Below are 23,480 nucleotides of genomic sequence, written 5' to 3'. Positions count from 1 at the left end.
ACAGCCGGGCATGGTAGCACATGCCTTTAATCCCAGCACTCAGGAGGCAGAGGCAGGTGGATTGCTGTGAGTTCGAGGCCAGCCTGGTCTACAAAGTGAGTCCAGGACAGCCAAGGCTAACACAGAGAAACCCTGTCTCAAAAAAACAACCCCCCCCAAAAAAAACCCAAAAAAACTTCTGAACAATCCCATGCCTATTCACAATGACGAATAAGGGCATTGCTCAGCATTTTATCACATTTGGTGAAAAGCTCTAAGGGAAATAGAAAACAATCAAATCCAGATGAGCGAAGTTTGATTTTTCCCCCAAAGTGATTTCTCAGCATCCCACTCTGGTACTGAAGTCAGCAGTAGTAAGGGAGTTAGCAGTGGAGCGGTAGAGTCTGCAATTTGGCTAAATAAGGACACCTGTTCCCTTCATGCAAGGCAATGGTCTTAGTAAAACATCCTTCTTGCCATTGGTGAAGGGTTTGCTATGATAGGAACAAGACTTAAGATCTGTTCTGTTCATTGAGTCACTTTTTTTTTCTATTTCATCCTGTAAATGTGGATTATAATTCACTATGGCAGACAGGTTTATAATGATAATAATAAACATACATAGAAAAGTATGAGTTCCTACTAGTAATTTATTTAGCATTCTGAGAGTTGATTCAACAAACAGTGAGCACTTATGTACTAGAGTTGATCAGATTGTATGTATGTATGTATGTATGTATGTATGTATGTATGTATTGAGTCAGGATCTCTATGTAGCCTTGGCTGTCCTGGATCTTACTCTGTAGACCAGGCTGGTCTCAAACTCAGAGATCTGCCTGCCTCTGCTTCTCAAGTGCTTGGATTAAAGGCTTGCACTACCACTACCCAGCTTCAGAATTATTTTTTATCTTTTATATTTACATTATTTTATTAATTGTTGTTCTTTGGCAGTTTCAACACTTTTGTAACATAATCTGATAACGTTTTCTCCCACACTCTTTCTTGTCTCCCTCATCCCAACCAGTAGCTTTCCTAGATTTAAGACTTTTGTTGTTGTCAGTCAAACTTGGGCCATCTGTGTGAGCACTGGATCAGTGCCATCCTTGACTGTGGGTGGTCTCACAGGTGGGTATGTAGCTGAAAGCATTGACTCCTCTTTCTGAAATTTTCAGCAATGAGATGTACCTAACAACACGTCCACCTGTGCCTGATTTTTCTTATATGCAGAACTGCCCAAAATCTCTTAGTGAATCGTCATTGATCTTATTGATTCCCTCAGCTTCCCTGATTCTCATTCCCAACCTGAACCTCACTATGACTTGCACTTTACCAAATATTGCTTTTCTGGGTTTTGAGTTCCACTCCCCGAACACTGTAGAAGCTGCTGCTTATGACTGGTATGGAAGAACTCAATGTTTTAACCATTTAAATAGTTCGTGATCAGCCTTGTTACCTGTATCATTGACCTGTGTCATTCTTCAAAGTATTCACTCAAGGTCAGGTGAAAGGAAAAGGCCCTTGGTGCTCCATGTTGCATTCTCTAGCTGCACAGAACATCCCCAGTAGTTAGTATCTACTGCTCATTACACAACTTGGCTCAAGACTTTACCATTTCTGAAAGGTGGACTTAATTGTTGCACCACCTAATGTGTGCACAGACATAGACAAACATAGATACACAGACACACAGACACACAGACACACAGACACACAGACACACACACACACACACACACACACACAAACACACACACACACAAGCTAACTAGTCACTCAGGATACTAGTAAATCATATATCCATTTTCTCTCCTTCTGTGCTAGGAAGCAGTGTAGACAAAAAAGGCTGTATCTTTTCCAATTTGATACAGAATAAACAGTAAAATTCCGTCTTATCAATATGTCTGTGTTCAATATGGAAATGCCAGATGAATAAAACAAAGGTTCTCTGAATCCATTGGTGGTTGAGGGTGGAAATTATAAATAAGTAAAGTGGTACCATACAGCTTATCAAAGGTGTAGAACAGTGAGCAGGCGAGGTGGCAGGGTGGGGCTTAGGGGAGGAGGGAAGGCTCTTAAGGGAGTTGTTTCTGCTGGGAGAAGGTGGGGCAGATGGGGGACTTTTACAGGTAGAAGTCCTTGGGTTTGGTCTTTCTGAGCTGAATAGATGGTCCCCATGGAATTAGTAATGCAACTGATACAAAATTATTTCAGCAGCACAATTTTTTTCCAGCAATGTATAATTAACTGTCTGGGGGATGTATATTGAGTTTTACAAATTTAATTTTCAACACAGAAAAGTGTGGCTGTGCTGTGAGAGACTTTAGACCAGCAATAGTTGTTTCTACCATTTGCAAGTCATAGAATAATTTTACCAAATATTTAATAGAAATGTACTGGATATACATATACTTTTAAACTTTGATCAATATTAAACTATCAAATTTGCATATTCATTTTGCATATACTTTCTAAGCTCATATATTCATCAAAATAAAATAACCTTTTGTTTGTTTGTTTTGTTTTTGAGACAGGGTTTTTTCTCTGTGTAGCCCTGGCTGTCCTGGAGCTTGCTTTGTAGACCAAACTGCCCTCAAACTCAGAAAAATCTGCCTGCTTCTGCCTTCCAAGTGCTGGGATTAAAGGTATGTGCCACCCTGCTCAGCTGAGAAGACTTTCAAAAGAAACTAAAGGGTTAGAACTTCACCAGTATACTTTTTTAGGGGGCCAAGGAAAAAGAAGATTGGTCTTTTAAAGAGGATCCTGAAAATATTTCATTAATTATATGACAATGTCTAATTCCTAAATGTTTCACTATCTAATCTATGACAGTCACAAATAGAATCATCCTAGTGCATAGTCTTCTATTGTACAGGTGCTGATTCCATCTTGACATTTGTCAGTTCTCTTTCTTAAAGAGCCACCATCCCCTTCACTGCTTTCTTTCTTTGAAGCCATGGCCTCATATGGGCTCACATGACCTCACATGACCTCACATAACCTCACATGGCCTCATATGGCCTCACATGACCTCACATGGCCTCATATGACCTCACATAACCTCACATGACCTCACATGGCCTTACATGGCCATGATGCACATCACTATTCATTCTTTGTCAGTTAGTGTTCCCATTAATCCTAGGGCTTGCTTATATTAGGCAAACATTCTATTATTTAGTAGCCCTCTTTTTACTGTTTATGAATGTGCATTATGAAAATACAGGGTCTCCATTAAGTTGCCCAGATAGGGATTAAACATTCCATTCTCCTGCCTCAGCATTCCCAGTAGCTAAGATTAGAAGCCTGGACTACCAGGCATATCTAAGAGTTTGTTTTTCAAAGATGTTTTAGGACAGCGTGGTGGTTGATTGAATAAAGACCCTTCCTGCTAAGCCCGAGGACCTGAACTGTCCTTAGGATCTATCTACATGGCAGAAGAGAACCAACACCCCGAAGTCTTTTGGTCTTCGGTCATGCACCATGGCATATGCATACCAGAACACCACACACATAATCACTAGATAATTTGTTTTAAATTAACTTATTTTCACTGAAGTTAGAATTCTAATTTAGCATTTATTTTTCTGAAGACAATCCTGTCTTCTGAATTTGTTTCTTTGATAATTACACTTCTTTCTTCGTTGATGATGACAATTATACTAGGTATGATTTTCTTTCTATCTTATTCATTGTTTATTGGTTTCATTGGGTTTCTAAATTATGTAAAATGTGTGAGTTTTTTCAGCAATCCTTTAAAAAAACTTTCCTTATCTTTTTTCTTCCAAGATTTTATTAGACAATTGTTAACTGCTTGATAAATTTCACAGGTTACAGAGAATCAACTTTCTTTTTAATATTTTGGTACTTTGGGTTAGATGGTTAATATTGTTTTTAAGTTCAGTGATTGTTCCTTTGCCATTTATTTCACTATACAGTGAATTTATCATTTCAGATCTAGAATTTTGGTTTTGTTTTTAATAGTTTCTGTGTATGTCTTCAGATATCGGTATGTCTATCTATTCACCTGTTTATTTACTTTTAGACAAGGTTTCACTATATAGCCTTGGCTGGCCTGGAACTTACTACATACAACTCCTGGCCTTCAACTCACAGAGCCCTTCAGGCCTCTGACACCTGAATATTGGGGCTCTCTGTTCATGTTTGATGACAATCTTTCCCCCAAAATTTTTGGCCATATATATAATTATTATTTTAAAATCTAGTCTCTTATTTTTATTATCTAAGCCTTTTAAAGATCAGTTTCTATTGGCTATTATTTCTCTTATTATGGTCATAATGTATATATCTTTTTCATATAAAACTGCTTTAAAAATTATACATATTTGGCCACGTACCCTGGATAGGGAGGCCTGGTGGCACTCAGAGGAAGGATAGCAGGCTACCAAGGAGAGACTTGATATCCTATGAGCATATACAGGGGGAGGAGGACCCCCTCAGTTACAGTCATAGAAAATGGGAGTAAGGGGAAAAGGGAGGGAGGGAGGAATGGGAGGATACGAGGGTTGGGATAACAATTGAAATGTAATATGAATAAGTTAATAAAATATATTTTAAAAATTAAAATAAAATAGGAACAGCGAAAAGCAAAAAAAGAAAGAAAGAAAGAAAGAAATTTGGAGTGGCTTCAAGATTTGTGGAGTCTTCTTATTGTGTTCATATGAAGAACATTATATTTTGTTCCCTTAAACAAATAAATTATTAAAAACAAAACAAAATGTCACCTTGAAATTATAGGATGATAGTTTGACACATTATCAGGAAAGCTGTGCTTTAGATTTGTCTTTGGTCTTGGGACAGTCTTTCTCTGGAGTGTTGCCTCCTGGGAGTTTCCATGGAAATCTCAGGGTATTAAACAAGCCATTCTAGCATGGCAGGCTTCCCGCTCCAAAGTGTTTTCCTACAGCAGTGTGCAGAAACTGAAATCCTTGTTGGACTTTCACTACTCTGTGAGCTCTTGCTCTCTACTTGTCCCCACGCCTTCCTTGTGAAGGACATCCACGGAAGTATTCATCAGAGATTTGAGAGGAAATTATGCACAGGTTTGAAAGGTTCTTCTTTTGGGGCTTCTTTTCCCTCAGTCTCCGTCACTTTGGCAATCTAACACCTCACACAAATATGACTATTTTTTTTTTTCTGAGTGAGTCACTCTATGTTTTAGAAGCTGAAATGGACTCCTATTTAAAAAAAAAAAAAGTTCTATCCATGTGGCCTTCACCAGGGTTGGTTTTCTTCTAAAAGCAGCCCATTGTAGATGCTGCCCATTTTTAAGTCATTTCTCAATGATTTAAACTACTTTGAAAATAGATTAGCCAATGTTTTTAATTGTACCCACATAACAATGGGCACAATAACCACTTTGATGCCATTACTGAAAGAGAGCTGGGTGTGGGTATGGCTTCCTCTTAACTTAGGTACGTGGAGTTCTCAGTGACCCTTTAATGTAGACATCATTCATTAATCCTGGAAAATGTTCAGCTATTATTCCCAGATTGTTTCTGGTTTGTTAGTTTGTTTGTTTTCTTTTTTTTTCTATGCTTCAGCCCATGTATTTTTTCTGGTATATTTCCTAATTTATTAATTATCTGTTCACTTGTATCTAAATTGCTATTAAATAATTCATTAAGTTTCAAATTTCAATCACGATTATCTGCCTGTCTTAGAATTCTCAATTGATTTTTCCAAACTATTTTCAAATATTAATGTCAGTATTTGAAATTCTCATATACTTGTTTTATTGTCCTTTTTTTTTAAATTTAGGAGTTTGCACATTTCTTATATTTTTATAGACTCATGTCTTTTAATTCAAAATTTAAAAACACCTATTTAAAAATTTTCAGGTACAATTTGAGGCTACTTGAAATAAAATTAGAAATAATTCTATAAATATTAATTTATATTTTTATCACTCTCTCAGAATGTAATTCATTGGGGGTTTTGATCTACACTGTTTACTATGTGCCTTTTCATTTTAAGGATTTATTTTATTTTATGTATATGAGCTTTTGCCTACATTTATCTGGGAGTACCACATATATTCCTCATATCCATGAACACCAGAAGAGGGTGTGGCAGCCTCAGGGACTAGTGCTACAGATTACTGCGAGCCACTATGCGGGTGCTGGAAACTGAACCCAGGTCCTCAGCAAGAACATTAAGTGCCCTTCACTCTTGAGCCATATCTTAAGCTCCAAAGCTTCTTTTTTTACTTGATTTAAATTATTTATCTATTTTTGAGCCTACCAGATTTTCTCTCAGCTTTGTACCCATTCACCCAATGTATTCACGTTGGCAAATACTTAAGGATGAAGCAAGCCAAATACTATGCAAACTTTTGGTTCTCCCGTGTTTAGAATCTTGATATTGCAAATGTATACGTTAAGAAATTGCCCACACCATTGAGATGTAATATGAATAAATTAATAAAAAAATAAAAGAAATTGCCCACATTCTAGTACTGACTGGTAGAAAAGTTATTCTAAAGAAAGTTCCCTGCAGTGAAGGTAAATATGTTGGCATGACATCTTACCAACTCCTTCTAGAATTTTAAAACTCAGAACAATATTTTGCAAGATTATAGAACAACAAATTTAGATATAATTTAACTCTCAAGCACTAGACATTCTCATATATTATATCTTGTCATATAATAAAATATCATATTTACTACTATGATTTTGTTTTATATGAAATCAGGTCGAATTATTGTTCACCTTATATACAAATGATTGCCACTTGAGTGTCAGAAATCCACTAGGAAAGATTTAAAATCATGGGGAAAATTAAAAAAAAATTTTTTAAGAGTAAAGATAAAATATAACCTTCTTAAACTTTGTGACATTCCAACTAAATCTGCAGGGGGCATGCAGAGACAGTGCAGAGGACGGAGTGGACTTTCCTTTGTGCCTATTCGCTTTCACATTCGGGACTGTGATGCTCTTTCTCCTAATCCGCTAGTTCATTTTCCTAGGTGATGAGAGAAATGAAACACAAATAGTGGCAGTCCCCAAACTCGCATGTTGATAGTAATTGAATGTAGTAAGTCCGCTAGTGAATAAGTAGCTCAGTGGACTCATAGATTAGTGAGTTAATGTAGCAGTGGCTTTGTTTAACTGGTGAGCACTCGCTAACATCCTTGTTCTGCATCACCATGTTATACTCTCTGCCATGTCACATACAACAGAAAAGATACCTACCACAGACTGTGCCATATGCTCAGGCTCTCCTGTTGTTAAGAAAAAGTAATATTCTTATATATGACACCGTTCCAGGTATGCATTAATAACCATACAAAAGAAATATACCATTTACTAAAGGAATTTTTCCATCCTTTCTCTTGTTTTTCTTTCAAGAAAAAGAAATTGGCACTTTTATATTATATCCAGATAAAAAATGTTATTATGAAATAATAGTTTATACGGGTTTAATATCTATTAATAGTGCCAACAAAGTTTTTATATTGCTTTTATATGTATTCAATATCAAATGCTTAAAAATTTAGATAAGTGAGTATACATAAATTGGGAGAAGAAAATAGGCAATCTATTAATGGATTGTACAATGTATCAATTTTTAGAAATATAATGCTTACTATAAGGGGAGTTGGATTGCATTCCTGGCACTTTTACATCAGTATATTCCCAGAAGTCCTTGCAAATGTGATTTATCTCAATGCATATATATTCATAGGAGCTTTTTTTAAAAAAGCAGTTTGTCTTCCTGTTTATTTTATACAATGGGCCATTGTAGTTGCTTTCTCTATCTCTCTCCTTTCTTCATTGTTATTCTCCTAGTCAAAGCCTATTTCTTTTCAGAGATTGAAAGTTATCAGCAAAATTCTCAACATCTTATTCTGTCTTCATGCCAATAATAGTTTTTTCCCCTTCCTTTTCATTTCCACCCTGAAACAGCTCTCAATATCTATAGGTTAAAATGGAAAGGGGAAATTGTAGCCAGGTTTTAGGCTAGTTTATTGGATTCTTTTACTTACCACTCTTCTCCATTCCTATCCCTTCCAACCTCGCACTGCTAGGTATGAGAGAAAAGAGAATAAAAGGCAATGGCAGTGTAGATCTCTTTAGACTACTTACTTATGGTTAGGGGCATCAAGTACTTCATCATCTTATCATCTTCATCATCATGATTACTCCAACCATCAGCCAGCAAACAGCAAAAGCAGCAGCAGGAATCAGCAGCAGCAGCAGCAGCAGCAGCAGCAGCAGCAGCAGCAGCAGCATCTTTAGCAGCAGGAGCAGCAACATCTTCAGCAGCAGCAGCAGCAGCAGCAGCAGTAGCATCTTTAGCAGCAGGAGCAGCAACATCTTCAGCAGCAGCAGCAGCAGTAGCAGCAGCAGGTGGAGTAACCGCCACCGGAGTACCTCTGGGGCTCCAGCATTATATGCTGTGTGAAGAGTCCCAGAGTTTCCAACCTAAACTATCTTCAGCTGGCAAAATCACACCCCTCCTAGAGCATGAGACAAATCATAGCTGCTATGGACAGTCTGAAGCAGCCCCATATTCCACACCTGGGTTAACATTCACATAACATAACTGGGTTGAAGGATGTTTACCTTAGCATCAAGAGTCCTTTCTCCCTTGAGGATTTTAGGAGTTTTGTTCTTTGGAATGGGGCCCTGCATGATGACAATGAAGATTTTTCTAGAAAGTTTGTTTTAGGGAATCATTCCTTTTTTATTCTGTGTCATCTAAAAATCATCCTCTTTACTAATTCCCTCGTATCAGAAAACATGCTTTACCAAACTCTAACCTGACATATTATATCCCCCGCACTATAAAATTTATGTGCTAGATAAATTTTAAGTGGAAATGGTTGTGTTGAAAAAGTGAGTGACACTAATAACTAGGTGCAAATCTTTTTTGCAAGTATAGGTATTTCTAATTTTTTGCCTTCAACAAAAGCTGAAAGAAGACCTAATTGGGTTGTCAGTTGTTTTCAATGATGAATCATAACATGATATTTTACCTATAACTTGGATATTCAAATACTTGAACTTCTTTCTCTTCTAAAAAATCCAGCCTTTTTATTTATATAAAGTTTCTTAATTCTTATACATATGAAAATTAAAATTAAATGTTTTATTTTACAACAAATACGACTTGGTTATAGATCTATGAAAAAAACCAACCATGGCTCATTAAAAGATATATTTCTAACAAAAATCTACTTCTGAAATACAATATTTATTTATTAAAATATACAAGTCATTGTTTGACTCATGTTTTCTTACAATAATCTGATTACTACAATGAAGTTGTTATTCTTTTGAGTCCATGGCCAAGGAAAACACAAACACACACACACACACACACCACATATCTGTATAAACAATTTTTACCTATTTACTAAAATTTACTGGCAGGAAAAAAATTCTATGGACTCTTCAGAGTCTAGCTGCTCATATACTTTAATTAGAAGAAAGTTCTGTTGAAGAGCATTGCAGAAGTTTGACAGAAAAAAATGTGCAATTTGGTTACTATTTTGGCATTGCTACATTTCCCCCATTTTATCTCCATAGCTGCCATGAGTATATCACTAACATTGGTTTAGCCATTTCCATCATTTCCACATAGATATTACTGAGAAGCCAAGTACAGTAGGTAAGAATATGTTTATCTATCTGTCTGTAATCTAGCACCGCTGTAGTTTGACAATAAGAATATCCTTAAGCCTGACACTCCTAAAGTATTCTTGCCATTGCCAGTAATATTGATTAAAATATATTAAAATTTGTACCATTTAGAAATTTCACACATCAAGTTCCTTTCCAAAAAATGACATCATTCATGTTACAATCACCTCAAAAGCACGTCACTGACATTGTGACATTAAGTGGTGGAGAGTCTCCACTAAAAGATTTAGAAACTAAAGTGAAAAGACTTGAAATCAAATTAGCTTTGCCAAAATTAGCTACTGTGCTCCAGAAATAGCTATTACTTAAAGGCATTTTCTCTTTTATTATTAAAGATGATATCTGAATCTCAGTATTGAAAATATGTCCTCAGTAAGACTAAGAAGAAAGCATTTTCTTAAAGATAAGATCCAGAAAAATAATATCTCATTTTACACCATAAACTTGTTTAAGATAGCCCATGATTATTGGTTTAGCTATCTGTGTTTGCTAAATGGTGCTTATGAAAGCTAGGTCCTACCATCCCAAAGAAGGTGGGAGATTGACGCTTTACCAGTCTTGAGGGTTACATTTTAAAGGAATGGTTACTAGAAAGGCATTCCTGGCATGTAACATTGGCCAGAGGCTGGGGAAAGATTAACAGCTCAAAGGGGCAGAGAAAACATTTATGATTGTAAGTTTTCCACAATAAATGCTCCTCTGACCTCCCTTTATAATCAAAATGAATCCTGTCTGAAGTTTATTCCAGCTAAAGGTTACCTTTAAGGCTGTCAATCATAGTATCATAATGAAAGTATGTGGGGAAAAAAGAATCCGTGTGTGTGTGTGTGTGTGTGTGTGTGTGTGTGTGTGTGTGTGTGTGCACTTTTTCTTTGAGAATGTAAAGAAAGCTAAAATTATGTTAATGTTACATAGCCTTTGGTGCTGTCTGTACTAAGTATATATGTCCTTATCATTGTGTACTCTATGACATAGGGGTGCCCTTTGGCCCAAGCTACATACAATTTTAATAAGCAAGCTATAGCCCATAGACTCACAGAGGGTAGGTAAAGAGGGAGCTCTAGGGATGATACAAGGATCTCCCTGGGAGGATGAACACCAATCTAGTCACACAACCTTTGACCTACAACCTGTCATACCTGTAAAATATAGTAGGCAATGGAGTCACAGAAATTGTGAGAGTAGCCAACCAATGTCTGATTGGACTTTATGCCCACTCCATGGGAAGGAACCCCTACCTAACACTAACCAAGAACCAGAGACTTGATAGCCCAGAGATCTATGGTAAAACCAAACATTATTGGTTGTAAAAAACTAATAAAATGAATCCTAATTATATTCTGCTGTACTCACATATCAGAGCCTTATCCAGTCATCAACAGAGAGGCTTTCTCCAGTGTCAGAACACATTCAGAAAGCCACAGCCAGACATAACATGGAGAGAGAGACTAAATAGGAGGTCTCCATTAAATCCGTCCCTCAGAGCTCAAGGAATCCTGTGGAAGAAGAAATTAAAAGATTATAAGAGCCAGGGGGATAAAGGACATCAGGAGAAGGAGGTCCTTTGAATCAATTAAGCAAAGCATGGATGAACTCACAAAAGACAATAAAGACCAATCACAGGACCTAAATGGATCTGAAAAAAACTCCCCAATGCATATATTGTAGCTACTAGCATAGTATTTTTATGGTGCAGTTGATTGTGGGAATGAATGAGTCTCTTACTCTTATGCCTGCTCTTGGGACTATTTTCCTTCTGTTGGGTTGTTTCTAACTTTGATATAATTTTCACTTCATTTTATTATATTTTATTTTGTCATGTTTGGTTGTTATCTTTTGGAAATCTGTTTTGTTTTTGTTTTTATTGAGAGACAGAAAGGCAGTGGATCCAGAGGGCAGGGAAGGTGAGAAGGAACTAGGAAGATAATAATCAGGATATATTATATGAGAAAAAATATATTTTCAATAAAAGAAAAAATGAAAAAATTATCTTTCAGTGAACTTTCATTTTGTTCTCAGTTGGTAAACCATTAAAAAAAATCTAAGCTACTTGTGTTGATTTCCTCACCAAGGCCCCAAAATTTTAGGTACCAAGGTCTAAAATGCTAAGTCAAGATTTGATAAACTAGAGGGTCCCAATCAAATGAGAAAAATGTAAATTATAAGTAGGTGAAGACAAACCCACAGAATCAGAAAATCTTTCCTAGTATACATCTGACAGAGGATTAAGATCCTGAATGTATGAATAACTTAAGAAACAACAAGTAAAAAACAAACAACCCATTTTAAATGGGCTAAGGACTGGAACAGAGTATTAAAACCAAACCAAAGCAAACAAACAAACAGCCTAAGATATACCTCAAAAAATGTTTATAGTCCATAATGATTAGAGAAATTTGAGACTTCATCTTACCCCAGCCAGAATAGCAAAGATAACAAAACAACCAGACAACATGCTAGAGGAAGTTAAGGGGGAAATTAACTCTCATTCACTGTTGGTAAGATTATAAACTGGTGTAAGCACTCTGGACATCAAGTATGGAGAATCTTCAAAAACCTAAAAATAAATCTACCATATCCAAATGTCTCAAAATCGTACTCTGCTCATACTTACTCAGCCATGTTCATTGCTGCCCTGTTCACAATAGCTATGAGATGGAAGCATTTAAATGCCCTTCAACTGACTGGTGGATAATGAAAATGTAATATATACATATGAAATACTATTCATCTGTAAAGAAAAAAAATGAAATCATGAACTTGGCAGATAAATGGTTGGAACCAGAAAAGATCATACTGAGCAAGGTATCCCAATACCCAAAAGACAACCATCACATGTTCTCTCTTATTGGAGGCTCCTAAGGCCATAGTAGGGAGGTGAAGGAACAACAGAAGTGGGGATACAAGGTAAAAGGAAATGGGAAAAGGGATCTCTAATTAGTGAGGGGATGGAGGTAAATACAGAAGTAAGGAGGAGGGTTAAAAATAACAATAAAGATGTCTTAACAAGTCATAAGGATGCTGGTTGTGGCGGTGCACACCTCTAATTCCAGCATGCAGGAGGCAGAGGCACGTAGGTCTCTGAGTTCAAGGCCAGCCTGGTCTATAAAGCAGGTTTATGACAGCCAGGGCTGTTACACAGAAAAACTCTGTCTCAAGAAATAATACACACACACAAAAAAAAAAAAAAATGGGAAAAAAGAAAAAAGTCATAAGGAATCTTCCTATTAGAGCCACTTAAGTCTATAACACACATTATATTATAAGTCTGTGTACAAATATGCATATATAGCTTAAATGAAATTTTCTCATCTGGGCTGACAAAGATCTGAGCCAAAAACCACCAAACAAAAGGAGTAGCATGAGAAACTCTCTTTTGAGTTGCTTGTCAGGGTTGTCAAAAACCTCCCCAAACATCACAGGCTACTGCCGTGGTCCTTGCTTGCCCGCAGAGCAGGAAGATAATTCCCTATTTCTAAAAACACCATGCACTTCAAACACAGGTCCCTGAGGCCTCAGAGCCGAAACTGACTTGAGTGCCTCCTTCCTGAGGACTAGCTTTTATGGAGGAAAGCTATCAGCAGGCCTACCTACCTGTGATGCCTTTTGGCCCACAACAATGATTAGCATTACACTATGACTTTGAGAGTATAATAGTGGCACACATACCTTGGTGGTAACAAACTGTTCTCTATTTGAACTTAAAACCAGCTTAGCAACTGGGAAATCATGTCTGCTACTGGAAACCTAGTCAACTACCCAGGGCTAGTGAGGTCATGAATCTTGGAGAAGAACCCAAAACTACCACTTTACTGAACCAATAATCACTAACTGTAGTCTATGTGTTTGTGCTTATGCCCACAGATAAGTGTCATCTTCATTCTTCATCATGGAAGCTTCTCTTTACAACAGATGGATAGCACTAGAAAGCACACAGGCAATCTAAATGCAGAGTTGGAGGAGAAGTCCAGTCCAGTGGATTCATCTACAAACAACTCCTATACACAAAGTTTGGGGACCATTGCAGGAGAGGGAGTGGAAAGATTGTAACAGCCCGAGAATCATAGAGTTTGCTGTGAGATAGCTTTTTCTAGGAATACCAGAAGTTACCCTTTTAAAGTCTCATCAACCTGACATCCTAAATATGATCTAAACAAGGATGATGCCATTAGACATGCCCACCAGTCCTCATCCCTACACAACAATCTACAGCCAACTAAGGAATGTTGAAAGTGGGAGAAACAGTTTTCCTCAGGAAAGAGCACATCTGTTGGCATAGGGTTATTGTGTAATTTAAGTGCTGGTTTCTGTATCCCTCATATCTGGGGGATACCATCCTTGCAATCCTTGTTCTGAGAATCTCCTGTTTTAATGTTGTGTAAACACTGCTCCCCTGATATGTCAATAAACCAGCTTACATCCAATAGCTAAGCAGGGGAGAGAACAGAGCTGGACATCCTGCCAGTCAGGGGAGGAGGAGTTAGAAGAAGTAGTGTAAGTCTCTGATCAGTAGAGTCTATTCTGGGAAGCAACCAAATGAGAGGCAGAAGTGGGTTCGAGACAAATGCAAGAGGAAGTTTACCAGTCCGATGTGACTGGGTCCACCTGCACCCCAGGGAGAGGCAACCCCAAGTAACACAAGTACTGAGCTTTTATACATTTTCAAAGGCAGATTTGTAACAATCCTATTGGCTATTTAACATGACCTTTAATTCTATTGGGTAGTTCTACAACTATGCCTCAGCCTGGAGGTGTTCAGAGTCAGAGTAGAACTTGTTTTTCTTGTAACCGCCTCAGAGTGGGGGTGAGTGGGGTAAGTTCTGGTTTGTGCAAGCTAAAACTGTCAGCTCTTCAGGGTGGAATTCCTCAGGGCCTGTCCTCTTTTTGATCGTGCTTCAAAACAGAGTTAGGTTGGATCTGTCATTCCCCACTCTCTTTGGGTAGCTGTTTCAATCATGAAACAGGTTGCATCTTAATCAGAGCAGTCTGGGAGTCTGAGGTACCTAAAGCGGTATATCCTTGTCTAAGTATCATAATCTGAACAGTATTAAAGCGTTCCTTAATAAAAGCTACTAAGCGGTTTAAAATGCAAAGTCTAAGGGTGAGCAACAAAGGTAGGATAACTAAGGGTCCCGCCAGGGTGGAGACTAGAGTCGTGAACCATGGGGAAGAATTGAACCAGGATCCAAACCATCCTTGGATGGCATCTCGTTCACGTTTTCTCTGGGTGAGTCCTTCTCTTACTTTAGCCATAGTATCCTTAACTGCTGCTGAAGAATCGACATAGAAGCAACATTCTTCTTTTAGGGCTGCGCAGAGACCCCCTGTTGTAGGAACAGGAGAGCAAGACTTTTCCAGTTCTGGAGTACAACTTCAGAGAGGGAGGTTAGAGGTTCTTTTAAATAGGAGATGGAGGTTTCTATATCTTTAATATTTTTATCTATGGCTGCCTGAAGTCCCTGATAGTTTTGGTTCTGCACGATTAGGGAAGACATCCCTGTGGCAGCTACTGCCACCTCTAATCCTAAGAGGATAGACACCGCGAGCCCAGTGAATACCTCTTGGCGCTGTCTATATAGGCCCCTATGCCAGGAATCAAGCAAGATGTCATCCCAGGAATCAGCAAGATGTCGTACTTGACTCTGGGGATCAACTAGACTAGGACACAGAAATCATCTTGTAAAAGAGTGGAATGGATGCATGGAGTTAGTCCAGATGCACATGCCTACCATTTTTCTAGTAGGGGAAGGTAATATATGGCAAAGTGAGGTGTTATGTCTAGTTCCCAATGTGCTACACATAGAGACCGATGGGACTCTGGTTTACTTCCTAAGCAGAGATCTGAACCATTTACAGACTGAAGGGTTAGGCATGCCCCATGCATCTGTTGCTACCTGCATTGGCAAGGGTCTGAGGTACTGTTGGGCAGGGAGGCATTGATGCCTATACCCTCATAGTATGGGGGTGCTGCACCATAACACAACCAGCAGGACTTTGTGAGGTCTGGTCAGAGTCATTTAGTACCTGGAAAGTTTGATTTATGAGCTGGGTCAAGGTAGTTCCTGCATCTCCTGACTCAGGGCCTTGAGGCCCTGAGTTTCCCAAGAGGGGTGACTCTGGGCAACTTTGGGTTCTTGGTAGGGCCTAGGGTTGTAGGTGAGATTAACTCAGGTTGGAGAGGGTCTAGCACTGGGTTAGGCTATCTGGGGAAACTTAGGGTTTCTATTTTGAGGCTGATAATAGACAGGACCCCATCATCATTACCTGACTTGTATACTCTTAGACCTCAGGTATTGCCTTTTTCCCAGTTTTTGTTCTCTGTTTCATATTGGGTAAACTGAATAGATAGGGGTTTGCATGTAAATTGTAAGTAAGGTCCGTTACCTCTCCAGGTCCCCTTGGCGATTTTAAAATCCCACCATCTTGTGGCCTTTGAAGGTGGTGGAAGTTAAATCTGGGCCAATGTAGTTTCTGCTTACTTGGATTAAATCCCAGGAGGAGCTTAGGTTCCAATAAGTATCTCCAGTGGTCTCACATCCCCCAAAGACACAAAAATAGACATCTGCTCCCCCACAGTGGGGGACCAATTGGCAGCTCTGCCCATTATGGGGACACATATAAATCCTTAAGTGTGGATTGGGAACACCCTATTCCCCATCCCCCCATAGGAGAGCCTGGGCAGGTTTTTTTTTTTTTTTGGTGCAGGAAGCCTGTCCCCCACATTTGGGTAGCCCCTTTGATCCAGTTTTCTGGGTGGATACATCCCAAGAGTCTTGTCCTGCTGCCAGTTCCCTTAGGTCTGGGGACAACGGAGGCCACCAGGTTTGTGGGGGATGTTCCTCTGTGTCCCCGGTGGCTGACATGACCATCCAGGTAAGCCTAGATAGAAAGTGTGACTTTGGTGCAGTTCTACATAGAGTTAGAAGAGGGGTTAGTAGCACAAACATCAGCAGGATACTCATTTTCATTTGGGAGGTGGTTGGTGACAGCTTAATTTCAGCTTCAAAGGGTTGTCTATCTTTTGGACTTCCCAGTCTGGATCCACAGGTGCTGGAGCCAGTTTTACGTGTGATGCATGGACCCAGGTGGTGATCCCATCAACTTTCACAGCAGTGGGAATGGTCAGTAAGACAATATAAGGTCCTTTCCACTGGGGTTCCAGCAAGGTGGCCCAGTGCCTCCTGACGAAGACTGTGTCTCCTATCTGGAGCTGATGAGGGGTGTCAGGAGTTCCTGGAACACAGAGAGCAGAGAGTTGGGATCAGATTTCCTTTTACATGGTCTGTAGGGCCAGAAGTCTGGACATTATGTCCTTGTCATGATGTTTGGAAAGGTCCAAGTTGGGCCCCGTGGCTACCAATGGTGTGGGGGACCCATATATGATTTCAAAGGGAGTGACCTTAAAATGATAAGGGGTGTTCTGAACTCAGAACAGGACCAAAGAAAGGAGCACCACCCAGTCTGAGCCATTCTCTAAGGTCGATTTAGTTAAGGTCTTCTTAATGGTTCTATTCATTCTTTCTACCTTTCCTGAACTTTGGAGACAGTATGTGCAGTGTAGGTTCCAATTAGTACCCAAGATGGAAGCCAGTCCTTCACTTACCTGAGACATGAAGGCTGGTCTGTTATCAAACCCTATTACCTTAGGTTCCCTGATCCATGGGAAGATCTCTTCCAAAATCTTCATGGTAACTGTGGTGGCTGTTTCCTGTTTTGTGGGAAAGGCCTCTACCCAGCCTGAGAAAGTATCTATAAAGACTAGCAAGTACCTATAGCCAAATTTACAGGTTTGATCTCAGTGAAGTCTACTTCCCAGTACACTCTGGGATGGTCTCCTCTGGGACATTTTTCCTGTTGTCTATAACCCTTACAGCTGTTTTCCTGTTGGCAATATACACAGCTTCTGGTTACCTCATTTACATTGGCCCTCAGGTCTGGGACGAACATCTGTGATCCTTTTACTGCTTCAGTTAGTTTCTTCTGGCCTAAATGAGTCTATTTATGCATCTGCCCTATCCAATCAGTTGCATATTCTTGGGGAAGAATAGTTTTTCCCTTTAAAGTCTTCCAATGTCCTTCTTTAGGTGAATAATAGTTGGAGGCATACCCACCAATTTGGGCTTCACCTTATGCTGTGTAGGTTAGGGGAGGCCATCCCTTAGTCCATTCCCAGTGAGGGTCAAAGTCCTTTTTTTGTTTTTGGCTTAGGATAAGGGCTTTTGTTTGTGTGGCCACTTCCTTGGCTACCCAGTTGGCCATATCATTCCCCTGTGCTATTGGACAGTTAGACTTTTGAGGTCCTGTGCAATATACAATGCTTACCTCCTTAGGTAGGTGTAGGGCTTGGAGCAAATTAAGGATCTCCTGATTGTTTTTTATTTCTTTCCCACCTGAAGTAGGGAGACCTCTCTGTTGGGCTCTTTGGAGGAGGTATGCAGAGTATAGTCTCTTATCTGGCCTGTGAGAACCATCTTTGTCCATCCCGGAGTAAATACCCAAGGTACTTTACCTCTCTCTGGCAGATCTGAGCCTTCTTTGCTGAGACATGATACCCCAGGTACCCCAAATCACGGAGGAGCCTCCTTGTTCCTCGTAAGCATTTGTGTTCAGACTCAGCTGCAATGAGAAGGACATCAAGATACTATAACAGGGTTACCTGTGGGTTGGCATCTCAGAAGGCAGCCAGGACCTGGTATAGGGATTCATCAAGATGGTGGGTGAGTTCTTAAACCCTTGAGGAAGTCTTGTCCAAGTGAGTTGTCCAGTTAGTCCTGTTTAAGGGTCCTTCCATTTGAGGCAAAGTAGTCCTGTTTTTGAGGTGCCAGGGTTAAGCAAAAGAAGGCATCTTTGAGTCCAATACTGTGTACCAGACCCTAGTAGGTTGAGGAGAATTCAAGAGGGTGTGCGGGTTGGGTACTATGGGGTGAATGTCTGCTATTCCCTGGTTTACCTTGTGCAAGTCCTGTATGAGTCGGTAGTCCTGGGTGCCCAGTTTTTTAACCAGGAGGAGAGGGATGTTCCAAACACATGGGCATTGACAGAGCACCCTGAGTTGTAACAAGCGATCAACGTGAGGCCAAATTCTGCCCCTTGCTTCATGGGACATTGAGTACTGTCATAATAGACACAAAGGTTACCTGTGCCTTTAATTCTACCAGTACTGGAGGCTGATGTGTTGCCTTACCCATGCCTGCAGTTTCTAGACAATAAGACATGCCTTGTTTAATTGGCTGACTTTTAGGTTCAAATAATTTGTACTCATCTTCTAGTTTGAAAGCAAGAATTTAGAATACCTGTTCTTTAGGTCCCTTAAGTTGTGAACTATCAGGGAGGAAATGAATTTGGGCCCTCGTTTTAGTGAGGAGATCTTGTCCCAATAGGGGGTAGGGACAATCAGGGATGATCATGAATGAGTGGGATACTCGGCCCATGCCCAAGTCCACTGTTCTTCGGGTAGTCCATGAGTATTATTTGGTCTCCATGGCTCCTTGGGCCCAAGAATTTTTGTTGGACATAGGCCCATTGGTTTGAAGCACTATGAAGTATTGGGCCCCCATATCAACAAGGAACTGGACAGGTTTCCCCTCTACTGTTAAGGTTACCCTAGGTTCGGGGAGGGGGTCCGAACCCTATTCCCCCTAGTCACTATCCTCTTCTAAGACCAAAACCTTGAACTGAGGTTTATCTTGACAGGGTTGGCGATTTTAACTTTTTGTTTGGGCAACTGCGGGCCCAATGGCCCTCTTCCTTACAGTAAGCACACTGTTTTTTCTGGAGAGCTGTGTATCCCTTCCTTTCTTCCTGACATTCTCCTTTGCCTTCCTTAATTACTGTAGCTAAAATCCTCTGCAGATTTCTTTTCTGACACTTTTCTTGTTTTATTTCTTTTTCATATCTTTCTTTTTCCTTTCTGTCTTCCTTTTCTTCCTCTCTCTGTTATTGTAGACTTTCTCAGCTGGAAGGAAAGGTGTGCAGCACCATGCCCAGCTTCTAATCCCAAAAAATAAAAGAAATAATTTAAAAATCTGGGGGAAATTTTGTAACTAAATCTTGATTCCTTCCTTCATTTAAAAAAATTTGAAGATCCTATAATTATATTCCATCCTATAATTATTTTCAATGATATGGTTCAAGTATTTACAAACTGTTGGATGGCCAAAGTGAAATATCTACTTCATTTAGTCTCAAAAAATTTGTTAACCTGAGATTGTGCACCAAGTGAAAGAAGTTACCCTCATACCTTATGTTTTCCAGACAGTGAACAATTCAGTCACCAAGTCAAGGAGAACAGTGCTGAGGGTCATGAAGTAATATTAGCCATTCTTACAGACATACCTCCAAATATTAATTTCCAAACACAACATATATGTGTATGTATATGTGTACATATATATACACACATATTTATTATTTTATTTTCATTTTTACTCTTCCACATAAAATCAAGAATAAGGCTATGAATGATGATGGCCTTACTTTAATGATTCAGACTCAGAAGGCATCTTCTTTGTGTTCCCATCAATTATTGTCCAAACACTGTCTGGTGACCATCTCCTTTCCAAGCAATAAAAGATGAAAGGATCAAAATCAAAATATTACACAGAGACTTCTCAGGCAATAGGGCAGCTTTTGTAGTCCAGCTGTTTACACAGGAGGAGGAAAATTTCAGCAACTGTTTCATCAGTGTTCAGGATTACTTTAGGTCTAGGTTAATAACCTATGAAAAACTACAAGCAGAATAGCTCTCTTTCTTTCAACATTGCATGTGCTTGTCAACATGAGGTTGTTATTCAGCCTTGTCAATAATCCTCTCAGTCATCCTCCATGAAAACTGGGTTTCTACTCTTTTGTGGGTTATAATGCCAATCTGAAATCGAGAAATCTATAATCAGAGATACTTGGATCCAAATGCAGGTCAATTGATAGCAGCATAATCATGAACATAGTCTGCCATCCCACTGAAGCTATTATTTCATCTATAAAATGACTATAATAGAAAAACTAGATGATATTAAACACTTATGTGTCAGATAATTATGTTAATTCCATCATCAAATCAATCAGAATTTTATTTCACTGTCCTAATCTACAGATGAGAAAGTCAAGTGACCTTGCTAGCGTAGTAGAATCTTGATTTTGACCCAGACCTCTGTGATTTTGCTTTCAGAGAGCCCATACTTTAGCCACTTGTCTAGTCTCTTTCAAGAACAGCACATACTTAGCAGGAATGTTGTGAAGATCAGATTAAAACTAAAAGAAGATGTTAATGAATCAATTATGCTGTGTCTTCTAATGTGAAGAAATAAGGGTCTGCTCTGTCACTTGGCCAGATTCTTCTTCATTTCCAAAGATAAACTGACCCACTGGAATAGAAATGCTCATAGATACCTAAAACATCTGGGATTGCTGTACTGTTTAAATTGATTAAAGTTGCGATTGTCCCCCTCCTCTTGCTCACTATTCCATCTCCAAGGAACACGATGACAGTTTTTCACAGCACTTAAAACATATGTACTAGCATTAAATATGCTTTAAAGAAACCACTCAGCAATGTTCCAACTTGTTACAGAAACACCCATGCAGAGCAAAGGGTGGCAGACAGAGCTGTAGCAGGAGTGATTAGAAATGATTTGTCTATAAAAGGTGACTCTGCAACCTTGAAATAGTGCCACTGGGGTGTATCATGAATGTGGCACTCGTGCCCATGCAAAGATTTGTAATTACTAAGCACATGTTATAGAGTATAATTTCTTGCTATGGGGGAAATAAAAAATTTTGTGTCTCTTAGCTCAAGCACGGCTCACATTGCTTTAATGTGCAACAAAGGTACCATATGCTCAATTTTACATGTTACCTCTGAATGTCAAACAATGCCCTGGAAATGTCCAACAGAATCTGTGTGCCAGCCCTAAACAGAAGGTATATCACCCAGGACAAATGTGTCTAGGTTTCATTCCCAGGGAAAAAGCCATTTCATTTCCTTAGGGAATGAACAAAACTTCTTAGTGGCAAGAAGCAAAGCTAAAAATAAAAATTCTTCTGGAGAATACATCAGAAAGAGGCGGCACTTAAGGGCTTTGGGCTTGGTTAAAGACAGGGCCCTGCTTCAAAAGATAATGAGATTTCCTTATCCCTGATAGTCTAAGGGCAAATGGAAAAAGATAAGCAGAGATCTCCATAATCTTGGACTCTGGAACCCAAGAAGAGACTCTGTTATTGTCTCCTCTTACTGAGTGAATATGTGACTCTCATTCCTTAGCTCCTGACACAGGAAAGTGTCCAGAAGGGCTGAAAAAGTCAAGCCTCCCATAAGCCTCCTTTCCCTTTTTAGGAAAAGCAGAGACAGTAGTTAAACCTCCCAATTAAAGCTAGGCCAATTTCTTTCTTCAAACAGATCATTATGCACAAATAATCTTACCTTTTAGCCTAGAAATTCTTTGTCAGCCCATTTCTACATAGTCCTCGGTACAGAAGGTCAACTAGAGTTCTCATCAACCTGAATTAAATAGATCAAAGACAGAACCACATGTTTCTCTCCCGTTTACCAACCTCCTCCTTCAGTTTGAATTTCTCAGTTGTCATTTTAAAATGCAAAACGAGAAAGAGAAAATGTTAACCTTAAAACAGAAAATGGGGAAATTCATCTGATAAAAATTAATGACTAATCTCACCAATTTCTGACATAAGTATCTGATATGTGCTTGTAACCAGTTGACTATTGGTCTTGTTGTTTGCAATAACATTGGCCCAAGACAAACCCCAGCTTTTTGCAGTTCACATACCCAGGTAAGACAGAACAGCATCTAAAAATTGGATGTGTTAAAGGCTTTGGAGGAAAATAGCTCAAGCAAAAGGAGACTGCATTGGTGAGAAGGAGGTGTGAGCTTACACAAAGGAACAAGCATTTCAGAGTGAGGGAGAAACAAATTCAGACAATGAGTGGTATTAGGCAGCAAGGCAAATGTGACCAGGGCCAAATGAGGTGTGTGTGTGTGTATGTGTGTGTGTGTGTGTGTGTGTGTGTGTGTGTGTGTAAGTAGGGGAGATAAGAGATGACTGAAAGAGAGGCTTGGATTAAACACCACAGGCTCTAGGATTTTTCAGGATGTTTAGATTTCAGTCTTGTTATTTAGAAGAGAATGAACTGTCTAAGATTTAAGGGGTAATTAGAAGGCTGGGATAAGTAAGGGGGCAAGTTAATAAATTCTTTCCTGAAAAACTAAGTTCTAGTGCTGAGATGACCCAGCAGTTAAAGGCACTGGCTCCTCTTACAGAGGACCTGGGTTAAATTCCCAGCACCCATAATAAGGAGCACATCTGTGTGTACCTCCAGTTCCAGGGAATCCAATGGTGACATCATTTATCTCAGTCTATCTACAAGGTCCTTAGAAGATGGCAATGGTTTTTGATTCTTCCAAAAACCTCACTTTGCACCAGGATGCTTCAGATGACATGTTCCCATGCCCTCACTTCCATCTGCAGCCAATCAGAGCCTGACCAGCTAACCCCAAGGATCTCTCTATCCTATGGTCTATCCTCTAACTCTTTCTGGGCTGCAGTCCCTTCCCATCCCGTGCATGGTCCAGGAGACTTAATTAAAGCTTGCTCAGCACCTGGTTAGTCTTTCCTGGGATGTCTTCTCTCACTCTTCTGGCCCCCATGGACGCCAGGCATGTACTTGGTATGCAGACATACGTGCAGGAGAAACCACATACATATAGAATAAATAAATAGTTTGGAAAAAAGTTTTATGATAGATAAGTTTCTTCAGAGAAACAGTATACACACATGTGTATATGCACACATACGCATGCATGCATGTATGCATGTACA

Source organism: Acomys minous, assembly GCF_964271855.1.
Source record: "Acomys minous genome assembly, chromosome: 8".
Lineage (NCBI taxonomy): Eukaryota > Metazoa > Chordata > Mammalia > Rodentia > Muridae > Acomys > Acomys minous.
Note: the sequence above shows the minus strand (reverse complement) of the source record.